Source organism: Akebia trifoliata, chromosome 15 (genome assembly GCF_017979445.1).
Source record: "Akebia trifoliata isolate Shusen 1 chromosome 15, ASM1797944v1, whole genome shotgun sequence".
Lineage (NCBI taxonomy): Eukaryota > Viridiplantae > Streptophyta > Magnoliopsida > Ranunculales > Lardizabalaceae > Akebia > Akebia trifoliata.
Window position 1 is genome coordinate 29,211,413 of NC_141389.1, and position 13,682 is coordinate 29,225,094.

The following is a 13,682-nucleotide window of genomic DNA, read 5'->3' on the forward strand; positions in this document are numbered from 1 at the left end:
AAAGACTCTGAGATACGTAAAATAAGACTTCAATGTCTATTATGAATCTCGAGGGCTTATTTTGTGCATCTTGGTGTCTTTTTATAGTGCATGAGACTTAGTAAGACGAGTCCTACTCCAAAATTAATTTTAAAAATAAGTTTTAATATTAAGATAAATAATAAAATATTGATTTTTCAAATTATGTATAGTTTAATAACTTAATCAAATTCCTCTTGAGACTCGGTGCATTTTTCATATGGTTTGATTTATTTGATGTGTTTGTGCTATTGAGTTTTGGGGTCAAGCAACATTGAAATCGTTTTTAGTTGATTAATTTTTTTAAAAATATTTTATTTTTATTTCCCAATCAAACATGATTGTTTGGTAGACAAGGAATTGAATTTGAAACTTGACTTGAGTGTATGTAGGATCTAAATATTTAAAGAAAGAGTGGTGCTAAACTAACTTAAGAAAAAAAAAAAACCTCAAATACACTAAAATGATGTGGAATGTGCATAAATCATAGATTTCTTCCTTGAGATACTCAACCAATAAAATCTATGATTCTATGCACATTCCATGTCATGTGCATGTATTTGAGTATCTTTTTTTTTAGTCAGTTTAATATTATTCTTAAAGAAATAGTCAAGACCATGAATAAATGTATTAAGGTTTTTTTAAGATGTTCTCTCATATCTAAGCTAATTCTGGTTGAAACAATAGATATCCATTCTCTTTTTGCAATCAACCCTACGAACAAGTCATATATAATTTGAGTAGAATTTAGATGTTAAGTCATGAAAATTTCAAATCTTCTTTCTCTTAGGTGATCCCTACACATAATTGGTTCTTTTTTCTTTTTATTGGGAAGGGGGGCACTTCCCAAATTCATTAGTAGCTTATGGCTTGATTCTCACTCTCGAGCTCAGATTGGAAATTTAAGTTCCTTTTGGACCCATCTAACCCAAATGTTCGATACTTTCTTGGATGGAGGTTTGAACGATTTTCATAAATGACACAACACTTGGTGAGAAATATCTAACGGCTCCAAAACGCAAGTTACCCTGATTGATTAGATCACAAAATCTGGTTGGGATAGAATCTAGTTTTAAACTTTGACTAGAATGTCAAATGAATTGAGTTGACTCAATGGTTTGCAAGTGTCTCAAATGAATCAAATAACATACATCCAATGAATACTAGTATGGGTATTTTCGTAATTTTAAGTCACTAAATTGTAGATTTACCGTTATCAATCTTTTGTCGGAACCGTAAGTGAGGTCAAACCCTTATACAATAAGTGATTTTCATAAAAAGTAAAAAAAAAAACTAGAGGTAGTAAAGAAAATTTTGTTTTCAGTTTGGGATATTTTGGTAATTTAATCAGTAAAGATCGGCCCACTAATCGAGATAGGTGAGTGATGGGGCCATCATAACCTTAGAGTAACTCGAAAGCTGATGCAGCCAATTTCACTCGCACGCGGTCAAACCGACCGACCGCTTAATCACCATTACAGTGAAGTTGGATAGATGCACGTTGTTTTACTATTGGAAAATGCTGGAATGACACAAAGGTGACAAAAATGATGTGGTGGCGCTCACATAACCATAGATTCTTTTTACTCGTATCTCGGAGAAAATAATCTACAGTAATATACACGACACCACGTCATTTTTTTCACCTTTGTGTCTCGTTGTGTCACCCCAGCACGACTCTTTACTATTTTTTGGGTTTTTGTTTATATCTATGTTCCCAAGGATGACAGAAACATCTGTCGTCCTTACGTAAGTACCGTTGGATTATTATTATAATCAAATCTAATCCTACTACCTACATTCACCAATAGGAATGTGAAACGTGGAAAATCATCCAAAACCGAAACCAGTACCCTTCAACAAATACATTGAACTTTGAACTCTAACACTTCGAAAGCTTTATTCCCGTTTGTTTCATTCAGATTTCAGATTTTAGAGATCAAAATTTTTGCCAAACATAACCTTGATTATGTATCTTTTAAGGTAAATCTAGAATTTTTATTTTTTATTTAATAATTCTTCGAAGTTTTTAACATTAATTTAATTTGCTTGTTTGAATTATTTTTATGTGACAAATCAAACTTGTGAATCAAATCAACGATCCAAAACCTAAACAGTTCATAAAAAAAAAAACTAATTATATTTAGTTACCCTTATCAAATGAATTTATTTTAGAGTGATAAATCGCGAATCTGATTTGAAATGGGATAACATGTATTTAAAACATAATTTCAAAACTCCGACAATTTAGTCAAGTCCATTAAAGTAAACCCTATTAAGTTGATGAGGACCAATGAATTGAACTAGTGGTCTTGCGAGGTCCAACGAGATTTTGAGATAAAATTGGTTGTACTGGTAAATCATTTTTTCATGACCACCCCCTTTGACATACTCCCTCCACTCCCCCATCATATAATCATAAATAATATGCCTCGGGATACACATGAAAGATGTATTATTCTACATATCCCGAGGCAAATGGTATAATACAGTTCTGTGATGAGGGTATAGAGGGGCGTATGTCAAAGGGGGCGTCAAAAAATCATTATTGATAAAATAATTGAATTTAGTTTAGGTAAAAAGCATACCTATTTTTAAAATACAAGTCAATTCAACCAAATTGAACCTGGATCCAACCATGGTCTGAACAATTTCACTTACTCTGGGTGTAGTTGTTGGTTCTGTTCAGAAAATTTGATTTGGATTAATCAAATAAACATATTTTAATTTTCTTAATATTTTGTAATATATGAATTTTTTTTTTACTCCATCTGAATATTATGTACAATCAAATAACTCGGTTAAATTTCTAATCTGATTCAATGTATTTTTAAATTTGACTTGGCCTAGGTTATGGGTTGGCCAATAGATTTGTCAAATTGACTCGTAAAATTGATTCCTTCGAGCTCATGACCGAATCACCTTAAAATCCATTTGAGTTGAGGTCAACTCGGCCAAGTTTTGAAATTGTGGTATGGCTCTGGCACCAGTAGGGTTGATAACGGGTCGGTTAGGACTTCTACCGACTCTATACCAGAATTGAAACATATATATTTATACCTGAATTTTAGAATAATACTCAAATCCATATTTTAGGTGAATAATCATACCCGATTATTGGGTCATCCAAAATTTTACTCTCTTATTTGAATTCTTTTTTACTTTAATAATAAAAAATTAATTATTTATAAATATTTAAATATAATATAATTTTTTTTTTTTTTTTTGGATAAACAGGTAATCAGGTAAGATATAACATATATTCACACTCAACCCTACAAAACTTTTGGGTAAATAGATATTTGGTAATATTATCCGAATTCTTCATTGGATAGAAAAACCTTGCCCATATTCGATTTATTCAGGTTGGATGAGTCGGGTAGACGGATTTTATTCGTCCCATTCCCAGCCCTAGGCACAAATCTAGGGTCATTACTCTTCTTTTCTTCTCAGAGTAAAACTGTTGTGGGCCATTACTGATCCAATCCCAAAATCAATCTAGCTCCATGATGTCCTTATGTGTCGCTTTCTAATTTATGTATTATTGTACTCTAAAATCTATTTTAAGATCTATCATATAGATAAGGATGATGGATTCTAATTTCAGTCGGACATAAATGTATGTGTAGATTGTATTAAATATTAAATATATAAAATTAAAAAAAAAAGAATAAAAAAATGGGAAGAAACTTGACTCCTCTGACACATTGAAATGAAATTGATCTTCAAAAATTCTAATAGTTGTGATAATATGACACCCCCTATCATAGAATTGTAGATCATTTACCTCACGGTATATAAGAAAAAGATTAATGATTATGTGTATCTCGATGCAAGTGATCTACGATTCTGTGATGGGGTGTCTGTCAAAAAATTATTAGTCAAACTCTAAAGGTAGTTAATTTGGATAAATTCGAGAATGTTTTGGTTGGAGTGGTCGAGTGAAAGACATCCAATTAAATTGATAGAATTAAAAATCATCAATGTTTTTTTTGAATATTGAGAGAATTGTTGAGGTTTTAGATCTTAAAAGCAACTTTATTATTGAAAGTGGATTGATCTTCATTCCATTGGTGAAAGTAGTAGATAATTCGCTAAATCACATAAATCCTTGTATTTATTTTCAATTTTTTCTTACTCTTGTTGCGTTTTCGTACGAAAGAATCATAAACCAATAAATATTAGAAACTTACATGAATCTTATAAGTTTGTTATTTATCTTCAAACCAATATTGTACATTGATAATATAACACTAATGATTTCTTGACGCCCTCCTCTGACATATGCCCTCATCACAGAATCATAAATCATTTGCCTCGAGATATATAGAATCATAAATCATTTGCCTCCATATCCCAATGCAAAGGATCTATGGTTTCTGTGATGGGGGGCGTATGTCAGAGGAGGGGCGTTATATTATCACGACTCATAATTTAATCAAATTAATTTGATAAAATTACAATAACACTTGATGATGAGAAATGAGAGAGGTTTTTAAGTTTAATAATTGAAAATTGGAGAAAAGAGAGAAGGGTTATGAATTTAACATGAAAAACATTAAAAAAAAAAAGGTAGATTGTAAAATATCCTAAACAAGAGAAAGAGTTTTCTATCACTTTTTTTTCAAATACTAGACATGATAAGGGTACATTGTTATGTAATGATGTAAGACTTTTAATTAAAAAGTGAACGTTGCTTTGACATATAAAAGTAAAATGGAAGGGTACGATTGTAATTTAAAATTTTAATTTAAGTGGACAATTTTGAACAATATTCATCATTCTCTCACTACCATAATAAAGATGTATATTTACTTAAAAAGTGTCAAATTATAATATAATGTTTTGAAGTTGGTTTGATCAATTATGCCAAAGCATCATTATTCTTTCTATTTGGTGCCAATCATCTAAAATCTTGACAAACAAATTAGAATCTCTACTTGATAAGATAATTACATGTAAGGAAATCAATTCAAGAACAATATAGATGAAATAAATAAAAATGCAAATATACAAAGAACATAGAGATTTACGTGATTCCCTCCAGATTGAGTTATATCCGTTGATTCACTTCAAATTCCATTATAAAGACAAAATTCTATGTTAAAGATTAAACATTGTCACACACACACACACACACAATAAATGTAACCAGTACTTTATGTGTTACTTGTAAAAGTACGAAAATACCCTTAGGACCAACGAGCTCCATAAATCATTACGCTCAAGTATTTTTGTCTAAATAAATTAATTTTTTATTGAATTCGAATCTTATACACCCAAGGAGGGGTATTGACTTTTAATTTGATCAAGTGCCACTTGATGTGTTTTGACTATCATATTTTTAGAGAGGGTAATTTGTTAGGAAAATAAGGTATAAACTCAATTGAGATTAAACAAGAAAAATAAAAAATAAACTCTATAATTAATAGATTTTTTCTTATCCTTATGTCCAACTGGTGAATCAAACAACCATGTAGGGTGATATAATTTTTGTAAAACAAAATTAGAGATCAACTTATCTGCTAGAATAGATCGAAACATAAGCATTGGTAATTGTCATTCAGGTGAGATTCACTTCTGTGCCTTTTGAGAAGTTGTTGCGAGAAATCAATGATTACTTCTTAGAAATTAACGATTTACTCTTTTACCAATCAACTCTAGCATATGAAGAGTCAGTAATTTTCAGAGATCTTTTTGTCATCGATATCAATATCTCACGAGGTTAAACAATTTCATCTATGATTATTGATGCTTGTTCTCGTGGTAATGGTTTTATATTTTGACAATGAACATTAGGATCCCTCGTTGGTTTAAGCTAAGGTCACAATTGAATTTTTTTAGAAACACGAGTGCCTCCCTAGCCCATGGTCTTGCATTGGCACAAGTGGGTTGGCTCATGAATACACATACACATCATGATTTCAAAATTCGTTTGAGACCGAGATGTATTGATGAGTCATCTTGATATTGCTCGGCAACGAGACTGACAAGTCGATATATCAGACGAGATTTAAAACTCATGTTCATTTTTCTCATTGTTGAACGAGACGTCGCAAACATATTGGAAAATTCATTCAAGATGACTCAGTGTCGTTCCCAAACGAGACAAGACGTCAAAACGAGTTTTAAAACCATGATACACATGGCATTTTTTGCCTCGAGATCCAAAATACTCCTTGTAAATAAATAAAAATAACTAAAAATCAACTCAAGTGATGTTTAGGAGGATGATTTCTTCTTGTCGAGGACTTTTCTTGTGCAATTAGTTTAATTGGAAACAATCTCTATAGTCATAAAAGAATATAATTTTAATTAAAGGATTGGGTTCTAGTAACTCACAAGAAAACACATGATCCCTGCCATATAAACACAAAATTCAACGATTGAGATTTATACAAATCCGCATAACATGTATTTCAAAAATACTTATCCCAAGGAAAAATCTCAACTGTTGGATATTTTGTTTAAACGGTTAAGATCAAGTATTTTTTCCATGAGTCATTCTTCATGAATTACAGGATCTTGACCCTTTAATTAATTATTTGTTAAATTATAACATAATAATAAATGTATATTAAAACATCGAAAAGTAAGAGAGAGCAGTTTAGTTTGGAGAAGAAGCAAACACCCATCATGTTCAAAAAGTTGGGAATGTTTCTTTGCTTGTCCACCAAGACAGATTTTTTTTCCCACAATATTTTATTTATTTATTTTAATTTAATATAAACTTATTATGACCAATATGCCCTCAACTCTAACAACTACCGTGAAAAATACCTACTAATCCACCAAACATGATATCAGGGATGATATGTGGCTCATCCTCTAAGACCTTTTCGTATGAATTCTTTTATTACTTCGTGGACTATCAGCTTAGAATGGGTGGTCGCATTCAATTTCTCACAAGTGTCTGTTTCTGGGGTGATGGTGATTCAATAGGGTAACTAAAGAGCACCCAAAAAAAAAATGCTTTTAAGCAGTTCTTCACTTAACACGTGTCTCAAACAGAAACTTGGTGATGTTAGATTTATAGCAAATGTTAATTAGATTGAGTACGTACTTAGAAACTTCTGTGCTAAGTTAGTGAACCAATAGAATGTTGTCACATGTATTAAGTAAAAGCAAGTATGATTGGTTAGTGGAGAGAAAATTTCCAAGTAGTTACGAGTTTTTGACTAAAAGTCAAGGTCCCCTTTTTTATGAATTAATAGGGAAAACTTGATTTTATTCAAATTTTAATCTATTAATTTTAGTTTTGAACTTTTAGAGGGTATTTTGAAAAGAATATCAAAATTTCACCTTTAAATCATCTAAAAAAAGGACATCGGGCTTATTTCAAGGGATAAAATTTTGCAGGGAAACCTAATGTCATAAATTTCTCAAGGGTTTTGATTGGATCAAACCAAAATTTGATTCATTTTGATCCAATAATATTTGATTTGGATTTTGATAGGAATTCAATCTGATAAGGATTTGATCTGATAACCTATTAGATTGGAACTGGATCGGTTCTATATCACCACATCTCAATTCGATAATCCTGAATTCAATAAAATGTGAGAAAATATTTTGTTTGTAATTAATGTGATTTGGACCCTAATGTTGAGGTTTGATAGAAACCTAGTCCAACAAGGTTCTAATTGGATTCTAATCAGATCAGTTTTAAGACCAATCCAATATAATTTGTATAGATTTGGAATAAAATTAACCTTGATCCAATCTGGATCCAGTCGATTGACAAGCCAAATTTGGATGTATTTGTCAAGTGGAACATCAAACTAGCAAGCAAAAACTAACACGTATCTAGGAAAGGGAATTCATTGTTCACTTAATACATAAGACTTGATGTCACCCCTTGACTTGACAAGTATTTTTCCCAAGGTGTGTGTCAACGGTTTATGAGATTGAGCATTTATCTCATGTGAGACGATTGGAATCTGACTTTCTTCTCAAGCAAGATAATCTGACTTTCATCTTCTTCTCCAATGAGCTAGGGCTCTGGTATGATATCTGTCAAGGATGATTTGACATTCAAGTTAGTACTCAGAAGAAAAATATGGAGGATGAAAAAAATAATGAAAAGTGCTAATAGAGATGAAGATTAGAACTCAACCCCCCCCCCCCCCCTCGCGCCCCTTTATTCTATTTATAGGCAAGCCTTGGAGATAGGTATCACCCATAGATTATTCCAGGTGTATGATGAACTAAGTAATTAAGTGCTTTTGAAGATGTGTCTATCATTTTGAAGCAATCATTTGAGTCAGTGTGTAAGTATTTTAGATCATTAATGCAAAGTAGAAAAATAAAAAATTCTATCACTTGATGTCCCATCACTCTTATAAAATCTTGTCTGCATTTTATTTAATGTGAAAGGATGTGGTTGAATTTAGATATGTGCTATGGATCAGGGTAGATACAAGGTACAGACCAGATCGAAAATGAGGTTAAGGATCAAATACGAGCTTAGGTTCAGCTTATAAATGAGTTCAAATTTAGATCAGATATGAGTACATATCAAATACGAGCTCAAATTCGGATTAGATACGAGGTATAGATTAAATACAAGCACGAGTTCATATACAAACTAGGCATCAGATAAAAACGAGCTCAGGTTCAAATCAGACACGAAATATGTTATATAACTAAGTTCTGAATGGCTTAACATAATTATTTAAATAAATTCGAGAGCTTGGACCCCATTTTGTTACATAAGAATAATTTATATTTGGGAGTACTTGTCACTATCTTAAGTAGGGACAAAAGTATGTATCAAAATAATTATCTAAATATATAAGATATTAAATAATTTTAAATCAACTTAAATACAAGTTCAATTAATATGTACCATATTAAATGAAATGGTCCTGATTTTCTCACTCCCCCCTACTATCCTAGCATGGCATCTGCTAGAATTATAGTTATTTTCTCAGGACACACAATTCCAATTAATATGTACCTACTGAATGAAATAGTTGTGATTTTCTCACTCCCGTACTCTCCTGACATGGCATGTGCTAGAATTATAGATATTTTCTCATGACACACAATTCCATATCTCCATAAATATGTATAATTGTGTATCTCGAGAAAAAATCTATGAATCTATCTTATACCACGTCAGAAGAGTACGGGGGAGTATATCACTTGTGACTCAGAAAATAATTAGTCTCAATGACAACATAACAAAGAATTGCTCCTTCCCCACTACTTTATAAACCGTTATGCTTCAACCGTCAGAAAACAAACCACATGGTTTGGAGAAGAACCATAATAGTATACATTATTCAAATCTCAACTCTATGTACTGACAATAACGGCTGAGATTTGAAGATATTTCCCAGTTCACATCTCAACCCTTTGTTGTACATTCAGTTTCAACCCGTACGTTTTACCTTTAGAAAAGTGCCTGAATCAATGGGGCTAAAGCCGCTTCGATGGAAAGCCAACCATGCCTACCATCAAAGCTCTCCATAATTCAGAGAGAGAGAGAGTACGAGGACGAGTAAAGAAGGGCATTGATGAGAAGAGGAGAGAGGACTGAAGCGAGCAGAAAGACAGGTAGGATGACAAGTAGTAGTACATTTAATTGGGAACATTCATCATCCCATTAAAGAGAGAGAGAGAGAGAGAGAGTCCCACAGACATGAAAAGATGGGAGAACTGTGACGCACAATACCAACTTGATAGGTCCCAACGATATCTTCTAGATTTTATTTGATTTGATGTCTTAAATTGTATTTAAATAGAAGCAACCACTCAATCGCTTGAGTTCTCAATTTTTTTTTTTCTTCCACAAACTTTTATTCAATTTGGACCAGAAGGACCCGACAATGTGCTTTTAATATGTCCACCATAGTTTTTAAAACTGGTCGAATCGACTTTGACTCAATTGAATTTCGAGGTGAATCAGTCGATTCACAGAATAAACTCGGTAATTCATTGAGTAAACTCATCAACTCAATCAAATCAGCTCAAAAATGAATCGAGATTGGTGTTCAGAGACTTGATCCAGATATTTGACAATTAAAAACCATCTTTTAAATATTTATAAATTTCTATTTAATTCATCCAAGTTGACCCGTGTCGTGAGTTATTAATTTGACTTGACTTCATGGATATTCAAGTTAGAGTCAAGTTTTAAAAACTATGGTGTGCACTGCAGTTAGTGCTATAGGAGCCTAAAATCTGAAAATTTTCTTGGATTCTGGCTTACGTGGCAAGTGTTGAGGTGTGGGAGAAGGGAGCGGATCCTCAACAGCTCCACTTTTTTGTAGTGCCCTATATCTCTTCTTCTACTGTTTACGAAACATCACTTTTGAAAATAAAATGTAAAAAATTCAGATTTATTTTATTGAAAAAAAAAATGGTCTATGATTTTGAAAATGGATGGTCACTGAATCTCCAATTGTCAAACTCTTTTCAAGGGCGAAAAGTAAATTTATAGGTGACATGTCACTTTTTTAACCATCTAAGCGTGCTATAGGTCGCTATAAGAAAATAGACCTGTAGAAGATGTGCTTTTGTGGGAGGAGGGTTTCAATCCTCCACCCTGGGGGATTTGGACTCTAACGAAAAAGGGTGCTAAGTTGGTAAATCAATGGAATAAGGCCATGTGTCAAGAAAAAAAAGTGAAATTCAAAATCTTAAACTCTTAACCACATTCTCTTGCAATTTTCTCCCCACTAACCAATCAGAAAAAATCTTTCAATACACGTGGTGTCATGCCATTGGTTTAACAACTTAGCACGCATTTTCTCTAACAACAAATCTCAATTCAATAGGGATAATCCTCTATAGTACGTGTACATGGTTCGGATTTGTGGGCAAATTGGAATCGAATTAAACATGATCGATTCTACAAATTTGAAATTGAACTATTCCAATTATCCTATAAAATCGAACCAATTCAAAACAACCTTGGTTCGGATCGATTCTCGATTCTCATACTTATTATTTTCAATAGTAAAATTAAAATAGTTAAAACTTAAAACTAAGCAAAATAAATATTAAACAAAGCATCACGCATAACACATAACACACATAAACAAAACATCAACATACTTATTATTTCAACATAAACAAATCATCACACATAACATATTAAAAATGAAAATCATGAAAAAAAAATAGAAAATAGATGAAAGAAATTAAGAAAGGTGACAAGTGGCGAGATGAGGAAGACGAATAGCTAGATTACTTTTTATCTATATATATATATATATATATATATATATATATATATATATATATATATATATATATATATATATATGGTTCGGTTCTATTATACCCCTAATCCGAAAATCAAATCAAATTAATCGATTTTTTTATTTCACAATCTATATCCGAACAAACCATTCTCAATCCGAACCAATCCAATCTAAAAGGGCTTCGGATTAATTTCGATTCTTGGATTTACCCGATCCAGTATGCATCCCTATTAGTACCTTTTTTTGTAGTACTTTTAGAACAGTTGAGATAGTGTCAAACCTCTAAAATTCATAATCTAGATTAGATTTGAAGGAAAAAAAAAAAGACTTAATCAAAAGCTTCGAAAATGGACAGTTAGGCAGCTTGAAAGCTTCGAAAGGTTAGATTTTATTATTTTAATGATATGGCACTCTCAACCATCTAAAAAGTAGCATACACTACCACAAAAGTACATACTAGAATATTTATAAACCAATTAAAAGAAAAAAGATACTCAAATACACTCAACTGACGTGGAATGTGACAGAGCCATATGTTTTTTTTTTTCCTTGTAATACAGGGGGAGAAAAAATCTATGGTTTTGTGCACATATTCCACATTGGTAGAATGTAAATTTGAGTATCTTTTTTTTAAAGTCAGTTTAGCCCGGCTCATAAGTAACTATAAAGGATCCTCTCCCCCCATGCATTATATCTGGCCGAGTCAGTCTTACTCAAAAGAGTAACAAAAATTCTTGTTGACTCAATAGGATACTTGTAAAACAATGTGATTCTATTGCCATCATATATTACCTCGAGATTTGCATCATATATTTGTGGATGGTACTTAGTAGGTGAAGGAGAGTAATGAACTCCAATAGTGGTTGTAACTATCAACACTAAGAGACTTCAACCAACTTAGTAAAGAGTTTGCTTCTCTCCTTGTAAGTAGAGAGAAATTGATACCGAGAGGATCAGTGGTGTTAGAAACATGGTTTTAAAACTTGTTTTGATGTCTCGTCCATGAATGAGATCAAGACGAGATATCTGATTTATTTCAGTTGTCTTGGACAAGATTTTAAAAAAAATGCCTCAGAATTTGAACAAACCATGTATTTGAGCCGACTTGTCGACTCGTCTCGTTGGTGGATGATACCGAGACATCTCAGATGAGTCGTCTCGGTCTTTGACAAGATTTAAAACCATGGTTAGAATAGAATCCATCAAATTCGAGCATATAGAGAAAAGGACCTAACCACAAAAGTTCAAACAATACGTCCATTAAGAAGTAAGAGCCACAATCTCCCTTGATATCAAAACTTGCAAGCCTGTCTCTACGACCATCAAAATTAAGGCTGTAAGTGGTTTGGGTTTTCGTTCGGCCCACAATGAATTGGGTTTGGGTAGTGTCATTGGGCCCATTTAATTATTGGACCAAGCTATAAGTTAGAACAGCTCCAATTCATGTTTAGGGGAGAACTCAGGCTTGGGAACTTGATATGGGTGTTTTCATTAGGCCCGGCCAATAAACGGGCTGGTTGGGTTAGGATTTATTCTTTTATGGGCTGAACGGCCCATTAACAAACAAAGAATGACACACAAGAATACCTCATTCATGACCTTTGGATTGAGAGAAGTGGAGAGAAGAGAAACCCATTAAAAGAAGAGAAGAGAAACTCAGTTTCTCTCCACCGGGTTTGGATTGACAGGAGGGATATTGGGATAGTTTTGAAATTTTAAATTCTCTCCCCCCACTTACCAATCAAAACAACAGAAATGGAGAGAAACTAATTTATTTTCTCTTCTCTCCATTTCTCTCAAACCAAACAAGGTGCAAGATATCCGAATACAATAAGCTCCAGCAAGTCAAATAAGAAATAAGAAAAATAATAAATGCTATACAAAGACACCATTATAACGCCATCGTAAATGTTTTTTAAATTACAAGAAACTTTTGCTTTGTGGAACACCTTGAAAAAGCTGAACTAAGCAATGTTTAAACCATTACTTAACACACTCACAAAACTTATATATTGAGTTTATGAGGAAACAAGTATGGTTACTATCAAGAATTTGATCCAACATATCAAACCGTGGACATCCATTAAACCGAATAATATTGGTATGTGATTGTCGTGCTTGACATTGTAGTAGTTTTTTTTTTGTGACAAGTTCTATATGTTGCAATTAGCTTTTCATCAACAAGGAAACTCTATTTTTTTTTGGCCATCATCTCGAAGAAAAACACTTTCATTCATATTTGATTTAAGGTAATATTTATAAGTACATTTTTTTAATTGGTCATCAACAAGGGCCATCTACTCAAATTCACTCTACAAGAATCTTGACTCTTTAATGTTTATAATTCTTTTTTCTAATAATTGTAAATTCATACTAATCTTTTTTATTTTATTTTATATATATCTGTATTATAGATTTAAAAACTTGCATTACCTTGAGATTTATGATGAT